The sequence below is a fragment of the Dermochelys coriacea genome, chromosome 19, assembly GCF_009764565.3.
Source record: "Dermochelys coriacea isolate rDerCor1 chromosome 19, rDerCor1.pri.v4, whole genome shotgun sequence".
Classification (NCBI taxonomy): domain Eukaryota; kingdom Metazoa; phylum Chordata; order Testudines; family Dermochelyidae; genus Dermochelys; species Dermochelys coriacea.
Window position 1 is genome coordinate 18228933 of NC_050086.2, and position 25890 is coordinate 18254822.

The following is a 25890-nucleotide window of genomic DNA, read 5'->3' on the forward strand; positions in this document are numbered from 1 at the left end:
AGTTTTGCCCAGAGAGTGGGGGACTCGTTTGTTTACAAGTAATGAATCATGAAACAGCAGGAAGCTAGCTAGCCAAGAAAAACTGGTTTCAGAGTAGCAGCCGTGTTAGTCTGGATTCGCAAAAAGAAAAGGAGGACTTGTGGCACCTTAGAGACTAACAAATTTATTAGAGCATAAGCTTTCGTGAGCTAAAGCTCACTTCATCAGATGCAACGATGAAGCTCACGAAAAGCTTATGCTCTAATAAATTTGTTAGTCTCTAAGGTGCCACAAGTACTCCTTTTCTTTTTCCAAGAAAAACTGTGAGCTCTGCAATTAACAATGGATGTGCTCAGGTGAATAACAATTGAGTCTGACAACAATACAAAGCAGACGACAGAGCAGTCAGAGCCAGAAGTGTTGCAAGACTCATTTTTATAAATCACAATTTTTCCAAATGACATTCAATCCAAGGCCATGTTTTTAACTTTCAATTCTAGAGGAAGAGGCAACAAACCCCATTTAACACACAATTAACATGCCAAACACCGGGCAGTGTGTAACTAGTGCAAAGCAGCAAAAGGCAGAATTCCCTCTCATGAATGGATCTGTTCTCATCTCCCCCTTGGGCTGAGGATGCAGCTCATGCTGCATGTGGCTGCTGGGCTGAGTTATGACGTCTTCTTTTCCCCCTTGAAATTACACTAGGGATGAAATCTCCAAAAGTGCCAAAGAGATTTAGAAAACTAAGGGATACTGGAAAATGCTGGTTTCAGTTGAAACATTGGCTGTCCTCATCCCCCAAGTTCTCCATCTGTTCATCCCCAGCTCTCAGTTCAGTCCTGCTCCTTTCTGTTGCATGCAGGACCAAGACTGGAAGAATAAAGTGCAGAGAAATGTTGTCTCACAGCACTGAAGAAAGTGGCTAAAATAGCTCCCAAAGTCCAGCTAAATTTGGCTTGGGACCAAAACTTTTCAGGAAAAAAATAAGAAGAAAATGTTGCAGAACTTGAGTCAAGTTAGACAAAAAGGCCTGAGCAGTATAAACCCATCTGAAACTAAGTTAAACAAGCTGGGCGCAAGCAAACAATATATGTTTTGATCCTGCTAAATGTAAATGTCTACATCTAGGAACAAAGAATGTTGGCTACACTTACAGGATGGGGGACTGTATCCTGGGAAACAGGGACTTGGACAAGGATTTTGGGGGGTGTGGTGGATAATCAGCTGAACATGAGCTTCCGGTGTGATGCTGTGGCCAAAAGGACTAATGCAATCCTGGGATGCATAAACATGGGAATCTTGAGTGGAAATGGAGAGGTTGCTTCACCTCTGTATGTGGCACCAGTGTGACCACTGCTGAAATACTGTGTCCAGTTCTGGTTCTCTCAATTCAAGAGGGATGTTGATAAATTGGAGAGGGGTCAAAGAGCCACAAGAATGATTAAAGGATTAGAAACCATGCCTTATAGGCTATTCTACGCTAGCACTTTTGTGGGTATAACTTTTGTTGCTCAGGGCTGTGAAAAAACCCACTCCTTGAGTGACATAAGTTACACCAACAGAAGCGCCGGTGTGGACAGCTCTTTGTCAGTGGGAGACACTCTCCTGCCAACATAGCTACCGCCACTCATTGGGGGTGGTTTAATTATGTCAACAGGAGAACTCTCCCCGCTGGCATAGACCAGTTATGTAACTATACAATGGTATGAGTCATGACCAATCACAACTGTCTGCCTGCTAGGGCTGGCATGTACAGCCTTGGTCAGTAATAAGGGTGGCAAAGTGCATGTGTGATGGCTGACACCCTGGTGACTGAATTGGGGATCACCAGAACTAGAAGCATGAGCTGCTACAGCTCTAAAGAACCAAGGCTCACTAGCGGGGCTGTAATAGCCTCATATCCTCTGTGGATCAGGCACAGAGAGGGACCTGTCCCACACTGACCAGTGAGTTACAGACAGCAGAGGAGAGATTTGAGTTCCTGGCTGGCAGTATGGGGACAGCTCTTCCTTCCCTCCGTGCGCTCAGTGACAGTAGGGGGTTATGTTACGTTGTTACTACAACATATGGTGGGTTAGGCTTGGCGTGGTTCCATTCAGTTATGAAGAAATAGGGACAGATGATGAGACAAACAAACCCCACATACCTGTATTTGCTATTGTGCTAATCAGCACACCAGGAGCAGCATGAGACGCAAAGCCCGGAGTGTGGGAGATTTCTTGAAAAAGGCTCCGAGACAGTCCAGTAACAAATTCCAGGAAGTGCTGATTTTGGAACTCTTGTTGTTCTCTCTTTCTCTGGCAAACGACCCTGGACAATTCAAACCATGTGTCTGCTGTCTATGTTTCAGTGGGTTTGACATTTTTACAAATTAAAATCAAAACTGAAACCTCTGCCCCAGCCTCAGATGTGGTGTCACTCCAAGCTGCAGCAGCACCATGTGCCGTTCAGCTTCCCAAACAAGCATGGCTGGGTCTGGCTCTTCATCCCAGCCCCCCCCCCACTCCGAGGGCTGCACCCCCCCCCCCCACAGGTAATGCTCGACTGTGTGCCCACTGCACTCATTGGAAGAAACAACCACTGAGCTCCATAGGAGTTGGTTGGGATCCAAACTATCCATAGACAAATCACTGCGAATAACTAGGTAATTACAATGGATTTTCCAAGTATGCTGACTCGTAACATTCCAGGGTGATTTAACTCTACGGACAGGGCAGTAAAAACCCATTTTTGACCTAGAGAAGGACTAAGAAATAGACTAAAGTCGAACTTTCAAATAAGGGTTAATTTTTGATAAACTGGAACTCAGAAATGGTTGGCTGAATTTTCTTCAAACTTTGCAGAAACCTTCCCCTTTGGCATCAAACGAAATCTGGCCCTTTTCAGGCCAAACGTATTTATCAAGCCAAAGTCACAGAGTGGCTAAGATAGAAGTTTATAAAAAAAGGTGTTGCAATCTTAACTCTGCCGAGATGACTGACTCTCCAGACTATAACCCCAATGATAGGTATTAACTTCTACTATAATGTATTGCATGGAGACAAGACTATTCACTTCCAGAAACTTCCAGAAACTGACTTATGAGGAGAGGCTGAGGGAGCTGGGATTGTTTAGTCTGCAGAAGAGAAGAATGAGGGGGGATTTGATAGCTGCTTTCAACTACCTGAAAGGGGGTTTCAAAGAGGATGGCTCTAGACTGTTCTCAATGGTAGCAGATGACAGAACGAGGAGTAATGGTCTCAAGTTGCAATGGGGGAGGTTTAGATTGGATATTAGGAAAAACTTTTTCACTAAGAGGGTGGTGAAACACTGGAATGCGTTACCTAGGGAGGTGGTAGAATCTCCTTCCTTAGAGGTTTTTAAGGTCAGGCTTGACAAAGCCCTGGCTAGGATGATTTAACTGGGACTTGGTCCTGCTTTGAGCAGGGGGTTGGACTAGATGACCTTCTGGGGTCCCTTCCAACCCTGATATTCTATGATTCTATGATTCTATGAAACTACCATGGTGAGAATGGCATGGTACTTCCTGCCATGATAAAGGGGAATTTTGTACTCTTTCTTTGTGGAGGCTTGTATCAATCATTATTTTTATTAGGTGCTTTATGTTGACAAGGTACCGAATATTAGAAATAAACTAGAGGTGTCCCGTGTCCTGAAGAGTTTACAGTCAGAGCTAGTTGTTTATTCTTAACCCTTTTCTCCACCCCAGTTTGGCAAATGAACCCTTCTTATTCAGCAGAGCTGCTTCCTGTGTCACACCTCCTTAGTCCAGGGAAAACAGCAAATTGTGCTTCATGTGAGCCCTGCAGAGACAGTGCAGTGACACAAAGGTTTAGGAGGAAAAGCTTTGTCTGAAACTGGCACAAAGTAGAGGTGGAAGAGATGGCGTTTCATTACTGAGCCACTTGCCCCCACACCCGGGTGAGATAGCAATGACTCCTGGACACAGATCCACCCCCAACCAGCATGTACCCCTAACTTGGGCAGACCTTACTCTCCTGGGACAGGTACGTGAGAGAGCTGTCTTGTTCTCTTAATACTTTGGTAGCATTTGTCCAGCTTGTCATGCCAATACAGTCTCTGAACTGAATGAGCTGGGAGCATAGTCGTCTTTTGACTTCTAAAATGAGCTGGAAAAGTCGCTGGGAGATGATAAATGTGAATCCCTAGGACGTGTTCTGTGAAGACTCGCTCTGACTGCACATTGGAGACCTGACAGCGATAAAGGAATTAGCCTCTTGCAGAAGTAGACCTCCATTAGCCCCAAAACATTAGATGTAACAGATTGCCCTGAGAAAGGATGAGATAAGGAGCAAACAACCCTAACATAGCATCTGAAATAGCTGAGACTTTGAAATGCTGCCATAAGAATAGATGCGACACAGGAATAGTATTCTGGTGCCACAAGGTGACCCACTTAACAGGCTTCCGTGGTCACTGAAAGCTAGAAATGGGATGAGGGGAAATGACTACAATCAATTTGCTTTGGTGAGGAAATGGTACAGAGAACACAGTGTCTGCCTAGTCTGTACTGGTATCTAATTTCTCTAGCATTCCTTTTCTCCACAATGTTTGGGGCCATACTATACTTTCCCTGGAGAACACGGCCTTTTCAGCTTTGAAGTATGGATTGAATGGAGTGGTCTCTTTGTCCTACCCGTAACTTAATTGTCTCTGGCGCAGACCACTTGGGGGCCCTTAGCAGGTTTCACTGGCATATTAGGAAAATAGGAATCACCAGACTGGATCAAAGCCAAGTTCCATCTAGTTCAGAATTGGGGCTCTGAGGGTAGCCAGTAGCAGCTGCTTCAGAGTGAGGTACAAGATACTCCATAGTGGAAAATTGTGGAATAGCCCTTGCACGAGCGTATTTTCTTCCAACCCTCGGAGGTAGTTTATACACTCAGCAGAAGAGTTTATGTCCCTTATACATTTTGAATGTATCCTGGGTAATGGGGATGTTCTCTGTGACACTGCACCCCACATTCTTCATAGTGATATTAGTATGATATGATTATGGCATAAATATGATGCATTTTGTACAAGAAGGATCATGTGAGGTGTCATTGGAAAAGTTATGATTTGCCTAATATGATTATCCTATTTGTATGCATGTATCATTTTTGTATCCAAAGTTATGAATATTGACTCTGTATCTGTATTTCACATGTAGTCACACCTGGTGACACCCACTAAGCAAGATGCTTCCAGTCTAAATAGCTGGTTGTGAAGGACCCATTCAGGGTAATGGGCCATTAGAGAAAACAATAGGCCCAAGGAGAAGTTTATCTCCCCCCGGTGAGCCTTCCTGTGGATGTTTTGGCCTGTAAGTAATGCATGCTATAACTCTGCAAGGGCATGTGCACATGACTCTGGACTCTATTTGTGGGCCTATATTTTTTCACAAACTGGGCCGGAAACTATTTTTGAAACAAAGGGCTCCTGCCATATGCCAAAGCTATATAAGACTTGGAGTGACATCATCTGTTGTTCTTCACTCCCCCACAACCCAACACCCGAGAGAAGCTCTGAAAGAAAAAGATTTGGAACAGGGGAGGGGTTCCCAAGCTGCAAAGCAAATGCAGCTTGGCCCTTAAGAATCTGCAAGCCTGCTTGTAACATCAGCCAGGGTAAGAATTTGCTAATTCATATCTTATCTTACTAGTATTTTAGGCTTAGTTTGCAGTTTCATTTATTTACTAGGTAATCTGCTTTGATCTGTTTGCTATCACTTATAATTACCTAAAATCTATCTTTTTGTAGTTAATAAACTTGTTTTATATATTAACCTAAAGCAGTGTGCCTTTAAGTGAAGTGTCTGGAGAAAAATCTCAGCTTGGTTACCACAAGTATGCATATTCCTCTCCACATTGAGGGAGGGGTGGACATTTTAATGAGCTTACACTATAAAGATCACTGTGCAGTGCAAGACGATATTTTAGATTTATACTCCAGAGGGGTGTGTGTGCCTGGGGAGCTAGGAAACTGGCTGGGTTCTGGTGTTTGCACTCAGATAGCCCAGTTAGGGTGAGTGGCGCCACCTGCTGTTGTGTTGGGGGATAACAGGTCCTGGATGAGGCTGGCTGTGTCCGCAACCCAGTTGTGTGTCTTAGAGAGGCGCAGCACTTCCCACAGCTCCCAGACTGCACCCCATTGGTGACAACCTGTCACATTCTTATGTTTGGTATAAATGTCCAATCATTTTTTCTAATCCTGCCAAACTCTGGGCCTCTAGAATATCTAGTGGCAGTGAGTTCCACAGACTAATTGTGCATTTTGAAAAAAATGTTTCTTTTAATTGGTTTTTAATTTGCTGCCTTTCATTTAATTGAACGTCACCTTGTTCTTTTATTATGAGAAAGTATGAATAGGAGCTTGTGGCTGATCCTCCCCCAGTGGTTGGCCATGCTTTCAATGCTATACACTCCATTTGATGTTGTTTGTCTGTCTGTCTGCCTGTAATGCAATAACTTTTGAACGCTGCATCTGACCAACTCAAAGATTTCAGGGAACATTCTAGACATCAGTGGGCAGAACGCTGTTGATCTGTAGGAAAATCAGAACACTGACATGGGGCCTGGTGGAGAGAATCTGAGCCCATGGTGTGGGAGGAGAGGGGAAGGGGGGCACACACAACCCCTGGAATGAGGAGAGGAGTAGCAGGAGTCCCTGAAGTAGAAGGGGGTGGGAAGGTGGACCACAAGGAGCTTGTGGGGGAATGAAGAGATGCAAGGAGCACCTGGTGCATGCAATGAGCTCAAATGACACAACAAGCCTAGTGCAAACAGAGGGCTCAGACTGCCTTCCTTGCTCACACAAACCTCACTGACCTCGAGGGGAGCTCAGGGAGTCCCACTGAGGTGTCCCCATGGCACCATGTAAACCAAGTCCTGATCAGCTCAGAATCTGGGTTTGGACAACAGAAGCGCTCACGGTTTGGTGGCTCCTCTGTACTGTCCCCTTATCTCCTGAGTCAACAGTCTGAGGCTGGATGCTTTGAGAACAGGTGACCTGGATGGATTTCCCACACAGGTATACCCAGTCCTGGCAGGAAAGTGGAAGTAAAAAACTGTTCCCCAAACATTTCAGAACTTCAGAAAAGGTTGAGCACAGTGATCAGCCCAAGCTCTCGTCCAGCCCATTGAAGTCAATGGAGTCTTTCCTTCTGGGCCTGTATGGACAAAGGTTTATGGTACTTGTCAGCCACCCCCATTCTAAGCACTGGATAGGAAACATAAGCAGTATCACAGACCCAAGAATCCCTGGTCATTGCCCTACATGGCAAATGGAAGTGACAGGCATATAGCTATGTAACCTGTGTGTATGGGAATTGCCCACTGCTTATATGAAGAGTCATTTCCTATCACTACTCTCTCTCCATGAGCCCCAATTATTACTTATAGCCAGAGATCCTTTTTTCCATGATACAAAAACCCCAAATTCTCTGATTAAAAAACCCCCATAGAAATCCGTGTTTTTCCATGATTAAAATGAAATGCTGTACTTTAGTTTCCCTAGCCACGATATACAGTGGAACCCCATTTAGCTAATCTAATTTGGAGCGGGGCCAGATCGAATAAGCAAAATGCAGATAATCTGGAAAATGGGTGAAGAATTCAGCCCCGGGGGGCCGCTCTTCTGGCTGGAGCTGACAGTGGGAGCCCCACCACCAGCGCTGAAGTTCTGTGCCCAGTCTCCGGCTTATCCAAATTTTTGCTTATCCAATTTGGCCCCAAGTCCCAATTAGATCAGATAAATGGGATTCCACTGTAGTTAATAAATGTTTTCATTTTTTCACAGAATGTAAAAACTAAAGATTCTCTTTAAAAACCCAAATTCCACATTTTTCTGTGGCAAACGGATTTCTAGAGTACAAGGTGCGCTGTCCGTGTGTTCCTCCCTCCCACCCCCAGCCTCTCCTGGAGCAATGGAGGAGCCTGGAGACCTAAACGCCTGTCTCCCCCTCTAACGTCTCTCATGCTCCAGCCTGTGCGCTATGTCGGCTGGGTGACGGCCGGAACTCAACCAGCCTGTTAGTGCAACAGCTCCTCAACAAGCTCAGATGGCTGCAAGGTGACACCCAGCTGGCCAGTTATGGGACAAACTCCCCACTTAGAACAGGATTGGATGGCACCTATTTTATTGATGTGGCTGAGTGATATCAAAGGGGGGACTGGCTCCAAAAGGGCCCTGTTACCAGATCCCCACATTCAGATTCTCGGCAATCAGCCCCAGCAGAAGGTGGGAGAGCAATAACCCCCCAGAATCTTGGGCACTGGAATTTTCCTGGGTCCCTAGAGACGCGTGTAGTTATATTAACGTGAACAGCACAAAGCAACTTCTATTATATCTCACTGGTTACTCAGAAGTCAACAACACAGTTCCTTTAAAGTAACCCAGCCTCAGGCCTCCACCTAGACACCCAAGTCAGGTATGATGAAGATTTCTGAAAATCTTATTCATCATATAAAAAAGGTTATATCAATCCCAAAGGATTGGACACATTACCTCCCTGGTTAATGAATATTCCAGACCTTTCCTAAATACACACTTACAGCCAATTCTTATTAACTAAACTAAAATGTATTAAAAAAGAAAAGAGAGAGCATATAGATTAAAAGCTCAGTATACATAGAGACATAAATACAATCTTGAGCTTCAGATTCACAGCAGAGACGGTGAGCTTTGTAGTTGCAAAGAGTTCTTTTAGAATTTAGTCCATAGGTTACAGTCCAATGTCCAAAATCATATTCAGGGTGTTCCAGTTTAGGACTGGGATCTTAATCTTATGACTCAAACTTTCCCTGATGAAGCTTAAGCAGATCTGAGATCAAAAGGATTGGGATCCAAGGGTCTTTTATATAGTTTTCTAGCATCCACCTGACGATACAGTCCTGGGTAAACAATAGGCTTTTGATGTAACCTTCTGTTTCCTAAACCTCACCAGTAATTAACTACATGGATTAACATAAGATAATTCATCCATTAAGCAGTTTATCACAGACTTTAAAGAGACATATAGACAATGACATTATTACACCCAAGATTCATCTAAATGTTAACATTCCCTTTTGATCTCTGAATCCATAGCTATAGTGACAGACAGGAATTGTCTGTTTACATGGCTAGCATGTAAGATACACACAATTAGTTTCACCTCTAACTCTCTAACAATAGGTTTGCACTTCAAAGTTCTAGCTTATTTACCATGGAATGGCCCTAATTACCATTTGCATATTTTTCTAACTTTTAAGGTTGCCTCTAGGTCATTCAGCCTGCAAACTGCTTAACGCTTTCTGGCCATGATTTATATTTTGTATAAGATTTGTTGTAATTATATAACAGTGGTAGCAATAATGATTTGCATGATTATATTTTAATTAGACAATGTCACATAACACAAATAAGAAATGACCAAATATCCATCATGCGTTAGAGTCACAGCGATTGCCGGGGTGAAAGGTGGCCAAGTGTCTTGTCTCTGTGTGCTGAGAGTTTGTGGTGAGGTCAACTAGCCTGTGATCTCAGCATCATCTTCAACTCTTGCCCTACCTAGCAAAATCAGAGGCATTTTTCCTTATAATTTTGACTACAACTGGCGCTCTCCCTGCTGATGGGAGATTAGCCCAGTCTCTGGCAATGTCATCGGCCAGATTCTGCTCTCATTTACACTGATATAAATCTGTAGTGACTCCCACGTTGGCATTACCCCAAACACACCAGTGGTGGATTGGCCACTGGGCCGATGGGGCCAATTGGGGGGCCCTGGAAAAATGTCCCCCCGCAGACGCGGCTGGGGAAGCCTCAGCACCCAGACCTGGCTGTGGCCCCAGGACAGGAGGAGCTCATGTCCCATGCTTAGGACTGGGGGAGCTCTCACCATGGCAGGGGTGGAGGAACAGAGCTTCTCTGGTCTTGGGGCTGCATTGGGGGGAACAGGAAGGGAAAAACGGGTTGTGGGCTGCAGTTGGGGGTGGAATGGGTGGGACTGTGAGTGCAATGGGGTGGGGCCATGGGGGGGAAGAGGCAAAACAGAGTGGGACTGAGGATGGAGCCACAGGTGGAAGGGGTGGATGGGGGTGGGGCCACAGGCAGAAGAGATGGGGAGGGGCCCCCCACTTGCTCTGGCCCAGGGCCCCACAAAACCTTAATCCACCTTGAGTCTGGTACTTCCTACATTCCTACCACCTGGCTGTCCTCGGGCGTATCTGGTAGGGCTGGTTGGAACGTTTTAATAAAAACCGATTTGATGGAAAATTGGATTTTTGACTGAACAAATGTTTTTGCAGAAAGTGTCTGCTTTCTGCAAAGGATTTAGAGTTTGAATCAAAATATTTTCATCCAAACTCTGAAAAGTGTTGGCTGAAAATTCAGTTTTTGATCTTTTGATAGGTGCTGGGGGGGGATGGGACTCATTTTCACAGATATTATCCTTGGGTTGGGGAACCCCATTTTACAACCAGTTCTGGTACCAAACTAATCAGGTCCTGATCCAGAGCCCACTGGGGTCAGGCGAAAGACTCACATTGACTCTGATGAGTCAATGCGATGAAGTGAGCTGTAGCTCACAAAAGCTTATGCTCAAATAAATTTGTTAGTCTCTAAGGTGCCACAAGTACTCCTTTTCTTTTTGTGAATACAGACTAACAGGGCTGCTACTCTGAAAATTGACTCCAATGGGCCTCTTGTCCCCACAAGCCCAAATTGCTAGAGAGGTTCCCAAGGGGCTTCCCCAGAACATTTTGACCCTAGGAAATTAAAGAACCACAGTTTGAGAGAGAAATGTATTTCAGGGATTGCTTGGAGAAAACACTTCAGCACTAAGCCAAATCCCAGAATAGGAACTGGCAAGTGATTTTATGCTAAATCTCATGCAAAAAAACTGTTCCCATTTGCCCAGCTGTAGCTAATGCTGTTTGTAAACAGCTAGAGTCTTTCTCCTAAAATGCCTCTCTTATGCCTGGCTGTTAATTTGACAGTGTTGAGTAAATGTAGTTAATAATGAGACGGCATCATCCTGCCATCAGGTTGTGGCTGCAAAGTCATTTAATCACAGGAATGGGGGAGGAGCAGAAAGAGCTGGGAGCTGTGTACAAAGGCTGCAAACCAGCTCTGTGAATCTTCCTGCAGCGCAAACCTCCCTCCCCTGCCCTGCCATCTGCCAGGATCCCAGTAAATAGAGCACAGGCACTATCATGTTTCAAGGCTTCATCTACAAGAGTTACATTGACCTAATTAGTCTCTCAAACAAACGGGGGGGGGGGGGAAAGAACCTAAAGTCTTCTGCTTCTGCAATGAATTCTCTCCACCCCCTTTTGCTCTGCTGGCCCCAGGGATACATTCCATGCAGGTGAGTCTGATTGCAGCAATATTTGAATCCTTTTTACTCTCATTCCAGGGATGCCACATTCTGGCTTTTGACCTCATTAGCTTCCCCTCCTGATTCTCTTTCCTGCTTCACACTCTTTAGCCCCATTGATGCTCTAATTACTCTACAAAGTTGTCTCCAGGAATTTGCTCTGCTGCTGCTCCTCTGAGCTGGGGTTGAGGGGAACTGGGGAGCTGGAGTCAAGGGGGGGGCTAGAGTTTCCTCAGAGAGATGCATACTGGGAGCTGTCAAAATACCATCACAGAAATGGAGGCAGGGGGGACACCTTTGTTCACAAACAGTTGCTGTTTGAGCCCACATGCTGAGTCCTTGCCACCCACCTTCACCTTGGGGCTTGGCAGACTCAGTGTTTTCTCCAGGAATTGAAACTGGGGGTCAGGGCCAATGAGGGTTGAGACTTTGAGGGTGAAGGTGGGCTGTATGGCACCACAGTAAAAACCTGAAAAATGCTTCATGACCATTTTATTAGATTTAACTCATGTTTTAAAATCATCACACAAATTAAAATTGGCTACTCAAGCCTTCTATGAAGCACTACATCTAAATCCTTCTTGGTTTCTTGTTATAATTTTGCACAACTCTGTTAATGAATTTCTTGAATGCAATGCACTCACCTTTGGTGGCTTCTTGTGTATCTGGTACCTCCATTCCTTCAACTGATATGCTCATTAGTTCATTCACATGATCAGGCAGAAGGTGACTTCTTTCAGAACACAAAATTCTATTCAATGACGAAAAAGAACACTCAACTGTAGTTGTTGTGACTGGGAGTAGCAAGAGATGAATTCCTACTTCTTTCATTCCAGGAAATATAGAATAAAGATCGGGTTGAGCCACTAGTGATGATAAAAAAGTTGAAGTCAAATCTTCATTCATTCGTCTGTATGATATTCCCTTCTGTGTTCAAATTTTCTATTCTGTCCTGAGCACATGGGCGCCCCATTGCTGGTAGTGCTTCACTCCACTCAACTGTCAGTGTTTTATAGGACAGGGATCTGTAAAAGCTACCTAGAGGTTGAATAGAATCTAGAAGTTGCTGTTGTAGATTTTTAAGAATCAAGTCTGTGTACTTTTTCAGTTGTTTTAACAAATACTTCTTGTCCTCTTCACTTAAGGATTCACTATAAATGCCTTCATTAGTTCACTTCTGCACTGAAGTCTTTGCTTCTTCCAGTACTTTTTTAATGGATAGCTCTCTGATAGATCCAAATGCAGCTTCTGTTGCTCGACAAAGATCTACTACTGTTGTAGCAGATGCCTGGATGGCATTGTTTAATGGCCCAAGTGGTTTCAACAGTAGATTTACAAGAGAGAGAATGGCAATAGTCTTCTCTGAACGTAGTAGCAAAAGTAATCCACCAGCCTCACTACTTAGATCCATCTCATCTTGGTAGATACTTTCCAAAGCCAGTAATAACGGCTGGAGTAATTTTGAGACAACAACCAAGGATCGCTCATGGGAAAGCCAGAGGGTTTTCCCAGGGTGGACTAATTTGAACTTCAGTCCCAGTGTATCGTCTATATTTCCCAAGATATTCAGTTTTTTTGGACTCTGCCTGAAAAAAGAATATAATGAAGACATTAAATTTATAGCTTTTTAAATGTCTTTTGAAGAGTCTGCAGTTCATCCTAACGCTAGTTGGAGTAGATGGCCTCTGCAGTGTGTATAGGAGAGACTAGGGTTACACTTTTCTCTGAGCAAAGCTTGTACTCCACCATATCTTCCAGAGAAGTCTGCAGCTCCATCAAATACACAAGCAGCCATCTGTTTGGGGTCCAACTGACAAGTATTTAACTCTTGTAAGATGTAGGTTGGCTGCATCTGTGCCAATGTGTCTTCTATAACTTGAACATCTAGAAATGCATCTACTGGTCTACCACTGACATCAAGATAACATACACAATGACTTAATACTTGATGCCCATTTGTATCGGTGCATTCATCAGTCATGTATGAAAATTTTTTGAATGTGGTGAGAGAATTTGTCACTTTTTCAACCGTTGAGTCTTTCACTGTTGCACCACATGCTTCTAGGCAGTCAGTTGAGTTTCTTGAAGAAAGATAGTGAGCATTTGTCTTGTTCAGAACCAGTGTTCAACTTCAGGATGAACAAGTGACAATGAACTTAACATTGGTCTTCAGTTTGGAGTGTGTGGTATCTCTTGCTTAAATAGAAAGTATGATGCCACAACCATGAGTATTCGCATGAACTGTGTTGTGCCTCCAGCATTCTTAACAGCCACATTAACACTCACCGGTGTTGTCCTTGGTCAGCGGAGACTCAGAGTTCCGTGGTGCTTTCACATGAGGTCACCTCCCAAGTGGGGGGGCAAGAAGGCACCTTGCTCTTTCCTCCAGCTGCTCAGTGTTCGCTCTGGCCACTGTTGTTCGTTGTGCCACCGTTCACTCCATTGATCGGTTGCCAATGGCCCTGCACCGTCACCTTCTGCTGCCACCTGCCACTGTGACCTCTGCAAGTTTGTCTCTTGAGGTTCCAACAGCTCTCAGTGATTTCAGCTCTCAGTGGGGGAACCTCACTGCTAGTGCAGACTGGGCTGTCATTTCCATAGAAACACTGTCCCAAATGAGGTCTAAGTATTTAAACCTGATTATCAGTGATTTCAGCTGTAGTGGTCACTTAAAAACACAAATGACTATCTATGGAGCCTGATCAGCTCTGTCTTTAAACAGTGGAGAGGGGCAGGTCTAATCGTATTTGTGACTCAGGCAGACCATCAAGCAAAACCTACCCTACCCTCTCTCTTGATGCCCTCAATCAACACAAAAAGAAAAGGAGTACTTGTGGCACCTTAGAGACTAACAAATTTATTAGAGCATAAGCTTTCGTGAGCTACAGCTCACTTCATCGGATGCATTTGGTGGAAAAAACAGAGGAGAGATTTATATACACACGCAGAGAACATGAAACAATGGGTTTATCATACACACTGTAAGGAGAGTGATCACTTAAGATAAGCCATCACCAGCAGCAGGGGGGGGAAAGGAGGAAAACCTTTCATGGTGACAAGCAGGTAGGCTAATTCCAGCAGTTAACAAGAATATCAGAGGAACAGTGGGGGGTGGGGTGGGGGGGAGAAATACCATGGGGAAATAGTTTTACTTTGTGTAATGACTCATCCATTCCCAGTCTCTATTCAAGCCTAAGTTAATTGTATCCAGTTTGCAAATTAATTCCAATTCAGCAGTCTCTTGTTGGAGTCTGTTTTTGAAGCTTTTTTGTTGAAGTATAGCCACTCCCAGCTATCTTCGAGACACCACCGATTTCCTGAGGAAACTACAGTCCATTGGTGATCTTCCTAAAAACACCATCCTGGCCACTATGGATGTAGAAGCCTCTACACCAACACTCCGCACAAAGATGGGCTACAAGCCGTCAGGAACAGTATCCCCGATACTGTCACGGCTAACCTGGTGGCAGAACTTTGTGACTTTGTCCTCACCCATAACTATTTCACATTTGGGGACAATGTATACCTTCAAATCAGCGGCACTGCGATGGGTACCCGCATGGCCCCACAGGATGCCAACATTTTTATGGCTGACTTAGAACAACGCTTCCTCAGCTCTCGTCCCCTAATGCCCCTACTCTATTTGCGCTACATTGATGACATCTTCATCATCTGGACCCATGGAAAAGAAGCTCTTGAGGAATTCCACCATGATTTCAACAATTTCCATCCCACCATCAACCTCAGCCTGGACCAGTCCACACAAGAGATCCACTTCCTGGACACTACGGTGCTAATAAGCGATGGTCACATAAACACCACCCTATATCAGAAACCTACTGACCGCTATTCCTACCTACATGCCTCTAGCTTTCATCCAGATCATACCACTCGATCCATTGTCTACAGCCAAGCGCTACGATATAACCGCATTTGCTCCAACCCCTCAGACAGAGACAAACACCTACAAGATCTCTATCATGCATTCCTACAACTACAATACCCACCTGCTGAAGTGAAGAAACAGATTGACAGAGCCAGAAGAGTACCCAGAAGTCACCTACTACAGGACAGGCCCAACAAAGAAAACAACAGAACGTCACTAGCCATCACCTTCAGCCCCCAACTAAAACCTCTCCAACGCATCATCAAGGATCTACAACCTATCCTGAAGGACGACCCATCACTCTCACAGATCTTGGGAGACAGACCAGTCCTTGCTTACAGACAGCCCCCCAATCTGAAGCAAATACTCACCAGCAACCACACACCACACAACAGAACCACTAACCCAGGAACCTATCCTTGCAACAAAGCCCGTTGCCAACTCTGTCCACATATCTATTCAGGGGATACCATCATAGGGCCTAATCACATCAGCCACACTATCAGAGGCTCGTTCACCTGCGCATCTACCAATGTGATATATGCCATCATGTGCCAGCAATGCCCCTCTGCCATGTGTATTTGCCAAACTGGACAGTCTCTACGTAAAAGAATGAATGGACACAAATCAGACGTCAAGAATTATAACATTCAAAAACCAGTTGGAGAACACTTCAATCTCTCTGGTCACTCGATCACAGACCTAAGAGTGGCTATACTTCAACAAAAAAGCTTCAAAAACAGACTCCAACGAGAGACTGCTGAATTGGAATTAATTTGCAAACTGGATACAATTAACTTAGGCTTGAATAGAGACTGGGAATGGATGAGTCATTACACAAAGTAAAACTATTTCCCCATGGTATTTCTCCCTCCCACCCCACCCCCCACTGTTCCTCTGATATTCTTGTTAACTGCTGGAATTAGCCTACCTTGCTTGTCACCATGAAAGGTTTTCCTCCTTTCCCCCCCCTGCTGCTGGTGATGGCTTATCTTAAGTGATCACTCTCCTTACAGTGTGTATGATAAACCCATTGTTTCATGTTCTCTGTGTGTGTGTATATAAATCTCTCCTCTGTTTTTTCCACCAAATGCATCTGATGAAGTGAGCTGTAGCTCACGAAAGCTTATGCTCAAATAAATTTGTTAGTCTCTAAGGTGCCACGAGTACTCCTTTTCTTTTTGCGAATACAGACTAACAGGGCTGCTACTCTGAAACCTGTCATCAATCAACACAGGCTGACTACAGTTTTACTGCCCTTTACTCACACAATAAGAACATCAACAATTCATTACCCACCCACCCACATTCAAGTAATTTGTAACCCAACCCCAGCCAAAATCACTTGGGGTAACAAAGCTCTGTTTGCTGGATACCTAGGTAGATTAGGTGTGAATGTAAATACAATCTGGTCCTGAAGCCTTTCGCCCTAGACCCCAGCTCATCACTAGCTGCCAGGGAGAGCTCATTTAGACTTTGCTTACAAATCATAATTTGAAATTATTAGGTTGGCCAACATCACCAAAATGAATGCACTGACATTGTCATAAAACAACAGTTGTATAAGGAAGCTAGTCTTTGTTCATACTCTTCAAATCTATTATACTTTTTCAGATATACATATTTTATCATACACGTTATATGCTTTTAAAGTGTGTATTAATGTTTCAATATCAATTCAAATTTCCAAACAATCACTAAATTGGCAACACTGCATGTGACTAGTTCACAAAACTGGGGGCGGGGAAGAATTCGGGGGGAGTGTAGGGAAATCCCTGCGTGGCAGCAGGGCAGTGTGCTGGTGTGCACACCAGGGGTTTGGAACAACTTTGGCTCTCGCTCCTGGGAAGGTGAAGCTCAGCAGTATTATGAGGTTCTTGGCCTACAAGTAGGAGGGTTAATTAATTAATTGGTTTTATAGAATCATAGAAGATTGGGGTTGGAAGAGACTGTTAGTGGGCTTATTCCTTCACCCACTTACTTTCCAGGTCCTTCTCGCATAAACAGAGAGCAACAATACCCAAAGTCCAAAGATGCAAACAATTTGATGTTTATTGGGGTGAACTTGCAGCAAGCATGATTCCAGTTTCCTTCCTCAGTGTCCCCCTTCCCAGCTCTGACACCACAGAGCCTTACACCTGCGTCCCTGTTCCCATTCCTGCCCTTAGCCAAACATGATTCCAATTTCCCCACCCTCATTCCCTCTTCCCATTTCCCCCTTTTAGCAAAACATGATTCCAATTCCCCCCCCACCCACTCCCACTTCCTGACTGACTGCAGACTATATAGTAAAACTTGAGTTCTGCTAAGCTATACCTTAACCAATCATTTTACTGTAATTTAACTAACCAATCCTAACTTATTGTAACATGATTATTTAACCTATTATATCCCACCACCTTAATTAGTTTAGACCCAGCAAAATTAATTATACAGCAGACAGAAACAATCAGAGAACCAGATAGAGATTATAGGGAAATGGGGACTACAGTGATAGAACAACACAGAAATGAGGATTTCACATCCCAGCTATTGATAAGTGAGTTCTTGCCAGACAGGATGCTGTCAAACTAAGTTTCCTTTTACATCTTCTAGGCACTTCCTTTTCTCCGGAGGCGATGGGCATTATCAGGACAGGATTGTATCCTAACAGCCCCATAGCACCTTATCTCAATGTGACTAGTTTGGGATGTGAGGAGGTGACCGGTCGCTTCCCAGCTTATGGCTGCCCCTGCTGCTTAGCCAAAGGCCTTAGCCCAAGAGTAGGGCCTCAAACTGTCGCGGGGAGAGAAGGCCCTTACACCGGCAGACAGTGATTTTGATTCTTTCTTTTATACCTCTATAACCAGCCAAGAGATAAGAATACACCTAAATTCTTAGAGTCTAGGCCTTTACAGACAGGCCAGAATATCTATTTTCTAACAGAGACCTCAGGAGGTATCTAGTCCAACCCCCTGCTCAAAGCAGGACCAACAGCAACTAAATCATCCCAGCCAGGGCTTTGTCAAGCCGGGCCTTAAAAACCTCAAAGGAAGGAGATTCCACCATCTCCCCAGGGAACCCATTCCTGTGCTTCACCACCCTCCTGGTGAAAATGTTTTTCCTAATATCCAGCCTAAACCTCCCCCACTGCAACCTGAGACCATCACTCCTCATTTTATCATCTGGTATCACTGAGAACAGTCTGGATCCATCCTCTTTGGAACCCACTTTCAGGTAGTTGAAAGCAGCTATCAAATCCCCCCTCATTCTTCTCTTCTGCAGACTAAATAGAATCATAGAATATCAGGGTTGGAAGGGACCTCAGGAGGTATCTAGTCCAACCCCCTGCTCAAAGCAGGACCAATCCCCAACTAAATCATCCCAGCCAGGGCTTTGTCAAGCCTGACCTTGAAAACCTCTAAGGAGGGAGATTGCCAGTTCCCTCAGCCTCTCCTCATAAGCCATGTGCTCCCTAATCATTTTTCTTGCCCTCTGCTGGACTCTTGCCAATTTTTCCACATCCTTCTTGTAGTGTGGGGCCCAAAACTGGACACAGTACTCCAGATGAGGTCTCACCAATGTCAAATAGAGGGGAATGATCACCTCCCTCGATCTGCTGGCAATGCTCTTACTTATAAATCCCAAAATGCCGTTAACCTTCTTGGCAACAAGGGCACACTGTTGACTCATATCCAGCTTCTCATCCACTGTAACCCTTAGGTCCTTTTCTGCAGAACTGCTGCGGAGCCATTCGGTCCCTAGTCTGTAGCGGTGCATGCGATTCTTCCCTCCTAAGTGTAGGACTCTGCATTTGTCCTTGTTGAACCTCATCAGATTTCTTTTGGCCCAATCCTCTAATTTGTCTAGGTCCCTCTGGATCCTACCCCTACCCTCCAGTGTATCTACCTCTCCTCCCAGTTTAGTGTCATCTGCAAACTTGCTGAGGGTGCAATCCATGCCATTCTTCAGATCGTTAATGAAGATATTGAACAAAACCGGCCCCATGACTGATCCTTGGGCACTCCGCTTGATACCGGCTGCCAACTAGACATGGAGCCATTGATCACTACCCGTTGAGCCCAACGATCTAGCCAGCTTTCTGTCTACCTTATAGTCCATTCATCCAGCCCATACTTCTTTAACTTGCTGGCAAGAACGCTGTGGGAGACCATATCAAAAGCTTTGCTAAAGTCAAGGAATAACACGTCCACTGCTTTCCCCTTATCCACAGAGCCAGTTATTTCCTCATAGAAGGCAATTAGGTTAGTCACGCATGACTTGCCCTTGGTAAATCCATGCTGACTGTTCCTTTTGCAAGCAAGACTTCTACTTCAGCTTTCCTCAGGGCTCTAGTTCAGAGAGGGGCATAATGTATTTGTTAAACTGCCTGACAAACTCAGTACGGGACCCCCCCCATCTTCTCTGGTTGCTTTTCTTGAATTTAATACTTGTGTTGTGTTTTACACTTCCTCTGAGTAATCAATGCTGCCAATTTCTCTGCAGTTTCTTGCCTTACTTTTATTTCAATGGTGTGTTGTGCTGTGTAGTCTCATTTCAGGGGGGCCTTTGTCTGCCTTTCAGAAGTGGATCAGCTTTTAACAGTATTTGAAGAAATGTCCTTTCCTGATGTTCTCCGGTAAGGATTCCTCATGTGTTAAACTCCACGCAGTTACCTTTCTGTGCATTCCCTCTAGCTTAATTCCTGGGCTAATAGGCCTCCTGCCACTTTCGCTTCTTGCGAGAATTTTTTTTCTTTTTTACCATGTATTGTGTGAAAAGCAAATGTTCCTCTTCTGGCCGCACCTTCTCCCATTCACGTCTCACCTCTTGTCTTTTGTGCCCTCTTTTTGCTTTATATTCTCTCCTGGGACAAAAACTCTGGATCAGTCCATCAGCTGGCATAAGCTAATGGTGCTTCACTGGTTTACATGGCAGAGGAGCTGGCTGTGTGTGTTAGTTCTGGGCCTTCTCTTTTCCTGCATCATTTCTATTCTGCAGAATTGTCTGTCCCTTTCCGTTCTGTTCTTGCTTTCAGTGCATCCCATAGAGTCCTGTCTGAAATGGTCCCGTTGGCACCGACACTGCTGTATGCATCAATTATGTCATCTATTTGTTTACTGATAGGGACGCAAGCAAGGGAAAAATCCAACCAGGGAGCAGAAACAGACAATGTGACCTATGCATCCAATCAGAACCAACTGGATTGTGAATTTCAGATATCCAGTGCTTGCACTAAACTGCTCACATATGACCTACATATTAATGTCACTGGCTGCAATTAATGGCAAATTGCTTAGCGTGAACAATGCCTGTACTGAGTGTTCTGTCCTTCTGGAACCTCATCTCCTTTGGCTCTTTCTTCCATCTCCCCACACCTGTTCTCGTCTTCTCTCACCAGATCCTTGCATAGGCTTCCCTAGCACTTGGTCTCCTTCTCCTCTGAACACTTTGCCCAGTCTCCTGGCTTTTCTCTCACTCTGTCATCCACATATGGGATTACCTGCCTTGTTCAATTCCCCACTTCCCTGGCAGGTCTGATCCCGTTGACAGTTTCTTATCCTCCCCCTCTGACAGCTTCAGTCTCCTCTGCTTCTCTTCCTGCATAACCATAGCCATTCAGGGAGGCAAACAGATGTGCTCTTTTTTTGTTTCCAGCTGTTTCTACAGGCAGCCTGAATGCCTATAGAAGGAGAGATGGTAGAAAAACCAGCTCTGTGACCTACCAGCTCTCTGCTCATCTGCAAGTGCTCCAGCTTGGCAGCGTCTCCACTCCATATTGAGAAATGTACTCTGAGTGAGCAAAGAGAGTTACTGAAGGCCAGGAAGAGCTTTCTCACTGAAATAGCTCCTGGGACAGGAAATGGGTGTCAAAGCAAAGAGCTGAACCTATGAATATCACAGTATTCAATCCTATGTAACCCTTCTGCCAGTCAGAGCTGGCAGCAACAAGGGCTGGGTTCAATATCCAGGGGTTCCTTTTCAACAAATCAATACAAACCTGTCTTGAGCCCCCACCCAGTAACCTGGGACAATTACACACCACCCCCTGGGAGCCTCTATGAGGAATAATTCCCCTCTCGCAAGCAGAGTCTGAGTGTAGCAAAGAAACGTTTAATAAAAGGAGGGAAATAACCCAACGTTAATTGGGGAAAATGCTACAAACAGAGTTCATAAACATAAAACCATGAACAAAAGACCCACCCCAGAGTAAGTTGGGCAGTGTCCTTTTTGCCTCAGGTTCTTAAGTCCAGCAACTAAAAGTTCCTTTAAAGTGCCCTTCTCTGCTCCCTCTCCACACCCCACTCACAGTGGTTGTCCTTGGTCAGTGAGGACCCAGGGTTCAGAGGTACATCTGTGTGAGTTTGCCTCCCAGCTGGGGGCAAGGGTTGGGGGAGAGAAAGAAGGCACCTTGCTCGTTCTCCCATTGAGCACTTGCTCTGGCTGGCTGCCCTGCTGGTTGCCACTCCGCGGGCCAGTCAGCCACTGTGCTGCATGCAGTTACCTTCTGCTGCCACTTGCTTCTCTACTGTGACCTCTGCAGGTCAGTTGCTGAGGTTTTCCCCCAGCTCTCAGTGATTGTCAGCTCTTAGAACTTGGCTATACTTGCAGATGTAGAGCGCTGGGAGTTAAACCAGCCTTTGGAGACCACAGCAGGGAAAACGCTGCTGAGTGTTTACACTCTCAGCTGCAAGTGCACTGGCATGGCCACATTAGCAGCTCTTGCAATGCCACAAAGAGCAGTTCATTGTGATAGCTATCCCAGTGTGCAAATGGCTGCAACATGCTTTTCAAATGCGGGGGGTGGAGTGTGACAGGGAATGTGGTGTGTGTATGTGAGGAGAGTGGGTTTTTGGGGTGCTGAGAGTGTGTCAACATGCTGTCTTGTAAATTCAGACCCCTCTCCCTCCCGCCTCTCTCTCACACACACACAGCAGCAACATTCCACAGTGATAATTGCTTCGTCCTGGAGCAGATAAGCAGCCAGCTGTCAGAAACGGAGCGTTGAAAGGGCATTTCCTCATTCCTACAGCCGATTCCAAAACAATGACAAGAGTGGCCACTTGACTTAAGGGGATTATGGGAGGCCAATCACAGCGCAGTAATGCAACACCTCATTCACACTGACACTGGGGCGTTTCAGCCGGGGCGCAGCAAGCATTTTCCTTCTCGTGGAGGTGGAGTACCAGGAGTGCTCCAGCTGCAGAGTCCAGGCGCTCTACGTGCCTTGCCAGTGTGGACGGGTCGGCAGTTAGGGTGCCCGGGGCTGCTTTAATGCGCTTTAACTCGCAAGTGTAGCCAAGCCCTTAGTGGGGAAACTTCCTTGCTGAAACAGGCTGGGCAGAAACCTGTCCTGCAAGGAGTGATTTCAGCTGTAGTCAGCACTTAACAAAACAAGACTCCTATTGGAGCTTGACTTAGCTCTGTCTTTGAACAGTGGGGAGGGGCAGATTCAAACTGTGCCTGGGGCTTTGAGATAGCCCCCACACTTCTTGGCAGGGACACCTGTCCCCACCCTCTCTTACTTTCACAGTGGTCTGCATCCAAGCCCCTGGCTTAGCCTTGGTCTGCACTATGAGTTGAGGTTAAATTTAGCAGCGTTACCTTGATTTAACCCTGCACCTGTCCACACGACGAAGCCCTTTTTTCCAACTTAAAGGGCTTTTAATATCGATTTTATTACTCTACCCCCGACGAGGGGATTAGTGCTGAAATCAGCCTTGCCGGGTCAAATTTGGGGTACTGTGGATGCAATTGGACGGTATTGGACTCCGGGAGCTATCCCAGAGTGCTCATTTGTGACCTCTCTGGACAGCGCTCTCAACTCAGATGCACTGGCCAGGTGGACAGGAAAAGGCCCAGGAACTTTTGAATCTCATTTCCTGTTTGGCCAGTGTGGCGAGCTCACCTGCACAGTCACCATGCAGAGCTCATCATCATAGGAGACCATGCAGGCCCAGAATTGTCGAAGAGCTCCAGCATGGACCAAATGGGAGGTATGGGATCTGATTGCTGTATGGGGAGATGAATCCATGCTGGCAGAACTCTGTTCGAAAAGATGAAATGCCAAAATATTTGAAAAAATCTCCAGTGGCATGAAGGACAGAGGCTATAATAGGGACCTGCAGCAGTACCACGTGAAAATTAAGGAGCTCAGGAAGCCTACCAAAAAACCAGAGAGGCAAACGGCTGCTCTGGTTCAGAGCTCCAGACATGCCGCTTCTATGATGAGCTGCATGCCATTCGAGGGGGTGCAGCCACCATAACCCCAACCCTGTGCTTTGACACCGTCCAAGGAGGGGGAGGCAACACGGAAGCGGGTTTTGGGGGCGAGGAAGATGATGATTATGAGGAGGTTGTAGATAGCTCACAGCAAGGAAATGGAGAAACCGGTTTCCCCAACAGCCAGGATCTGTTTATCACCCTGGACCTGGAGCCAGTACCCCCCGAACCCACCCAAGGCGGGATCCTGGACCCTGAAGGCGGAGAAGGGACCTCTGGTGAGTGTACCTTTGTAAATATTAAACATGGTTTAAAAACAAGCGTATTTAATTATTAATTTGCCTGGCATTCGTGGCCAGTACAGCTACTGGAAAAGTCTGTTAACATGTCTGGGGATGGAGCAGAAATCCTCCAGGGACATCTCCATAAAGCTCTCTTGGATATACTCCCAAAGACTTTGCAACATTTTTCTGGGGAGGGCAGCCTTATTCTCTCCTCCATGGTAGGACAGTTTACCACGCCAGGCCAGTAGCACGTAGTCAGGAATTATTGCAGAACAAAGCATGACAGCGTGTGGACCCAATGTTTGCTGGCATTCAAACAACATCTGTTCTTTATCTCTCTGTGTTACCCTCAGGAGAGTGACATCATTCATGGTCACCTGGTTGAAATAGGGTTGTTTTAGTAAGCAGACATTCAGAGGTGCCCGTTCCTGCTGGGCTGTTTGCCTGTGGCTGAACAGAAATCTTCCCCGCTGTTAGCCATGCGGTGGGGGGAGGGGTTCTCATCATCCCAGAGAATTGGGTGGGGGTGTGTGTGGCGGGGGGGGGGGGGGGGTTAGTTGGGTTTCTGCTGCACGTGAACCTGGAAACCGCAGCCCCTCCTTTTAAATGGCCAACCCAAAGGCTACTTCATATGGGAAATGAGGGTGCTGATGTTTGAAACCATTCCCACATGTTACTAAGGTTGAAGAAGCCAAAAGACTGTGGCTTACCATGGCTGCCTGCAAGCCGAATTCTGCTGCCCGGCCCTGCGTGAGTGATCTCTCCCACCAAACCGGCATACCCTCAATAAGAGGCAAAATGCAACCTTTTAATGAAAACACATGTGCTATGTAATGTTAACAGCATTTACCATGAAAGAGCGTACCCATTGTTCTATAAAATGTGTCTTTTTAACTACCACTCTCCCTTTTTTTCCCTCCACCAGCTGCAAATGTTTCTCCTTCCCAGAGGCTAGTGAAGACTAGAAGGCGAAAAAAACGCACTCGTGATGAACTGTTCTCTGACCTCATGCTGTCCTCCCACACTGACAGAGCACAGCAAAATACGTGGAGGCAGACAATCTCAGAGTGCAGGAAAACACAATATGACCACGAGGAGGGGTGGTGGGCTGAAGATGGTAGATGGCGTCAGCTTGCTGAAAGAAGTCAGGAGTCAATGCTCAGGCTGCTGGAGGATCAAACTCATATGCTCCAGCATATGATTGAGCTGCAGGAAAGGCAACAGGAGCACAGACCCCCGCTACAACCCCTGTGTAACCAACTGCCCTTCTTCCCAAGTTCCATATCCTCCTCACCCAGACACCCAAGAACGCAGTGGGGGGGCCTCTGGCCACCCAGCCACTCCACCCCAGAGGATTGCCCAAGCAACAGAAGGCTGGCATTCAATAAGTTTTAAAGTTTTAAAGTGCTGTGTGACCTTGTCCTTCCCTCCTCCACCACCCCTCCTGGGCTACCTTGGCAGCTATCCCCCTATTTGTGTGATGAATTAATAAAGAATGCATGAATGTGAAGCAACAATGACTTTATTGCCTCTGCAAGCGGTGATCAAAGGGGGAGGGGAGGGTGCTTAGCTTACAGGAAAGTAGAGTGAACCCGGTGGGCAGAGGTGGGGGAGGGGGTTCCATCAAGGAGAAACAAACAGAACTTTCACACTGTAGCCTGGCTATTCTTGAAACTGTTTTTCAAAGCTTCTCTGATGCGCACCGCTCCCTCCTGTATTCTTCTAACCGCTTTGGTGTCTGCCTGTGCGTAATCAGCACCAGGCAATTTGCCTCAACCTCCCACCCCGCCATAAACATCTCCCCCTTACTCTCACAGATATTGTGGAGCGCACAGCAAGCAGTAATAACAATGGGAATATTGGTTTCGCTGAGTCTAACCGAGTCAGTAAACTATGCCAGCGTGCTTTTAAATGCCCAAATGCACATTCTACCACCATTCTGTACTTGCTCAGCCTATAGTTGAACAGCTCCTGACTACTGTCCAGGGTGCCTGTGTATGGCTTCATGAGCCAGGGCATTAAGGGATAGGCTGGATCCCCAAGGATAACTATAGGCATTTCAACATCCCCAAAGGTTATTTTCTGGTCTGGAAAGTAAGTCCCTTGTTGCAGCTGTTCATACAGATCAGAGTTCCTGAAGATGCGAGCGTCATGTACCTTTCCTGGCCATCCCACAC

The 25890-nt window shown here is 45.7% G+C and overlaps 1 long non-coding RNA gene across 1 annotated transcript; it reads right to left on the reverse strand.

The window, feature by feature from the left end:
* Window positions 1-406: 406 nt before the first annotated feature.
* Window positions 407-21021, reverse strand: LOC122458295. Its single transcript, XR_006278274.1, has 3 exons — window positions 20933-21021; window positions 2129-2292; window positions 407-852 (listed from the first exon to the last, which is right to left on the reverse strand). It is a non-coding gene; the product is annotated as an uncharacterized LOC122458295 (long non-coding RNA).
* Between the last annotated feature and the right edge of the window lie 4869 nt (window positions 21022-25890).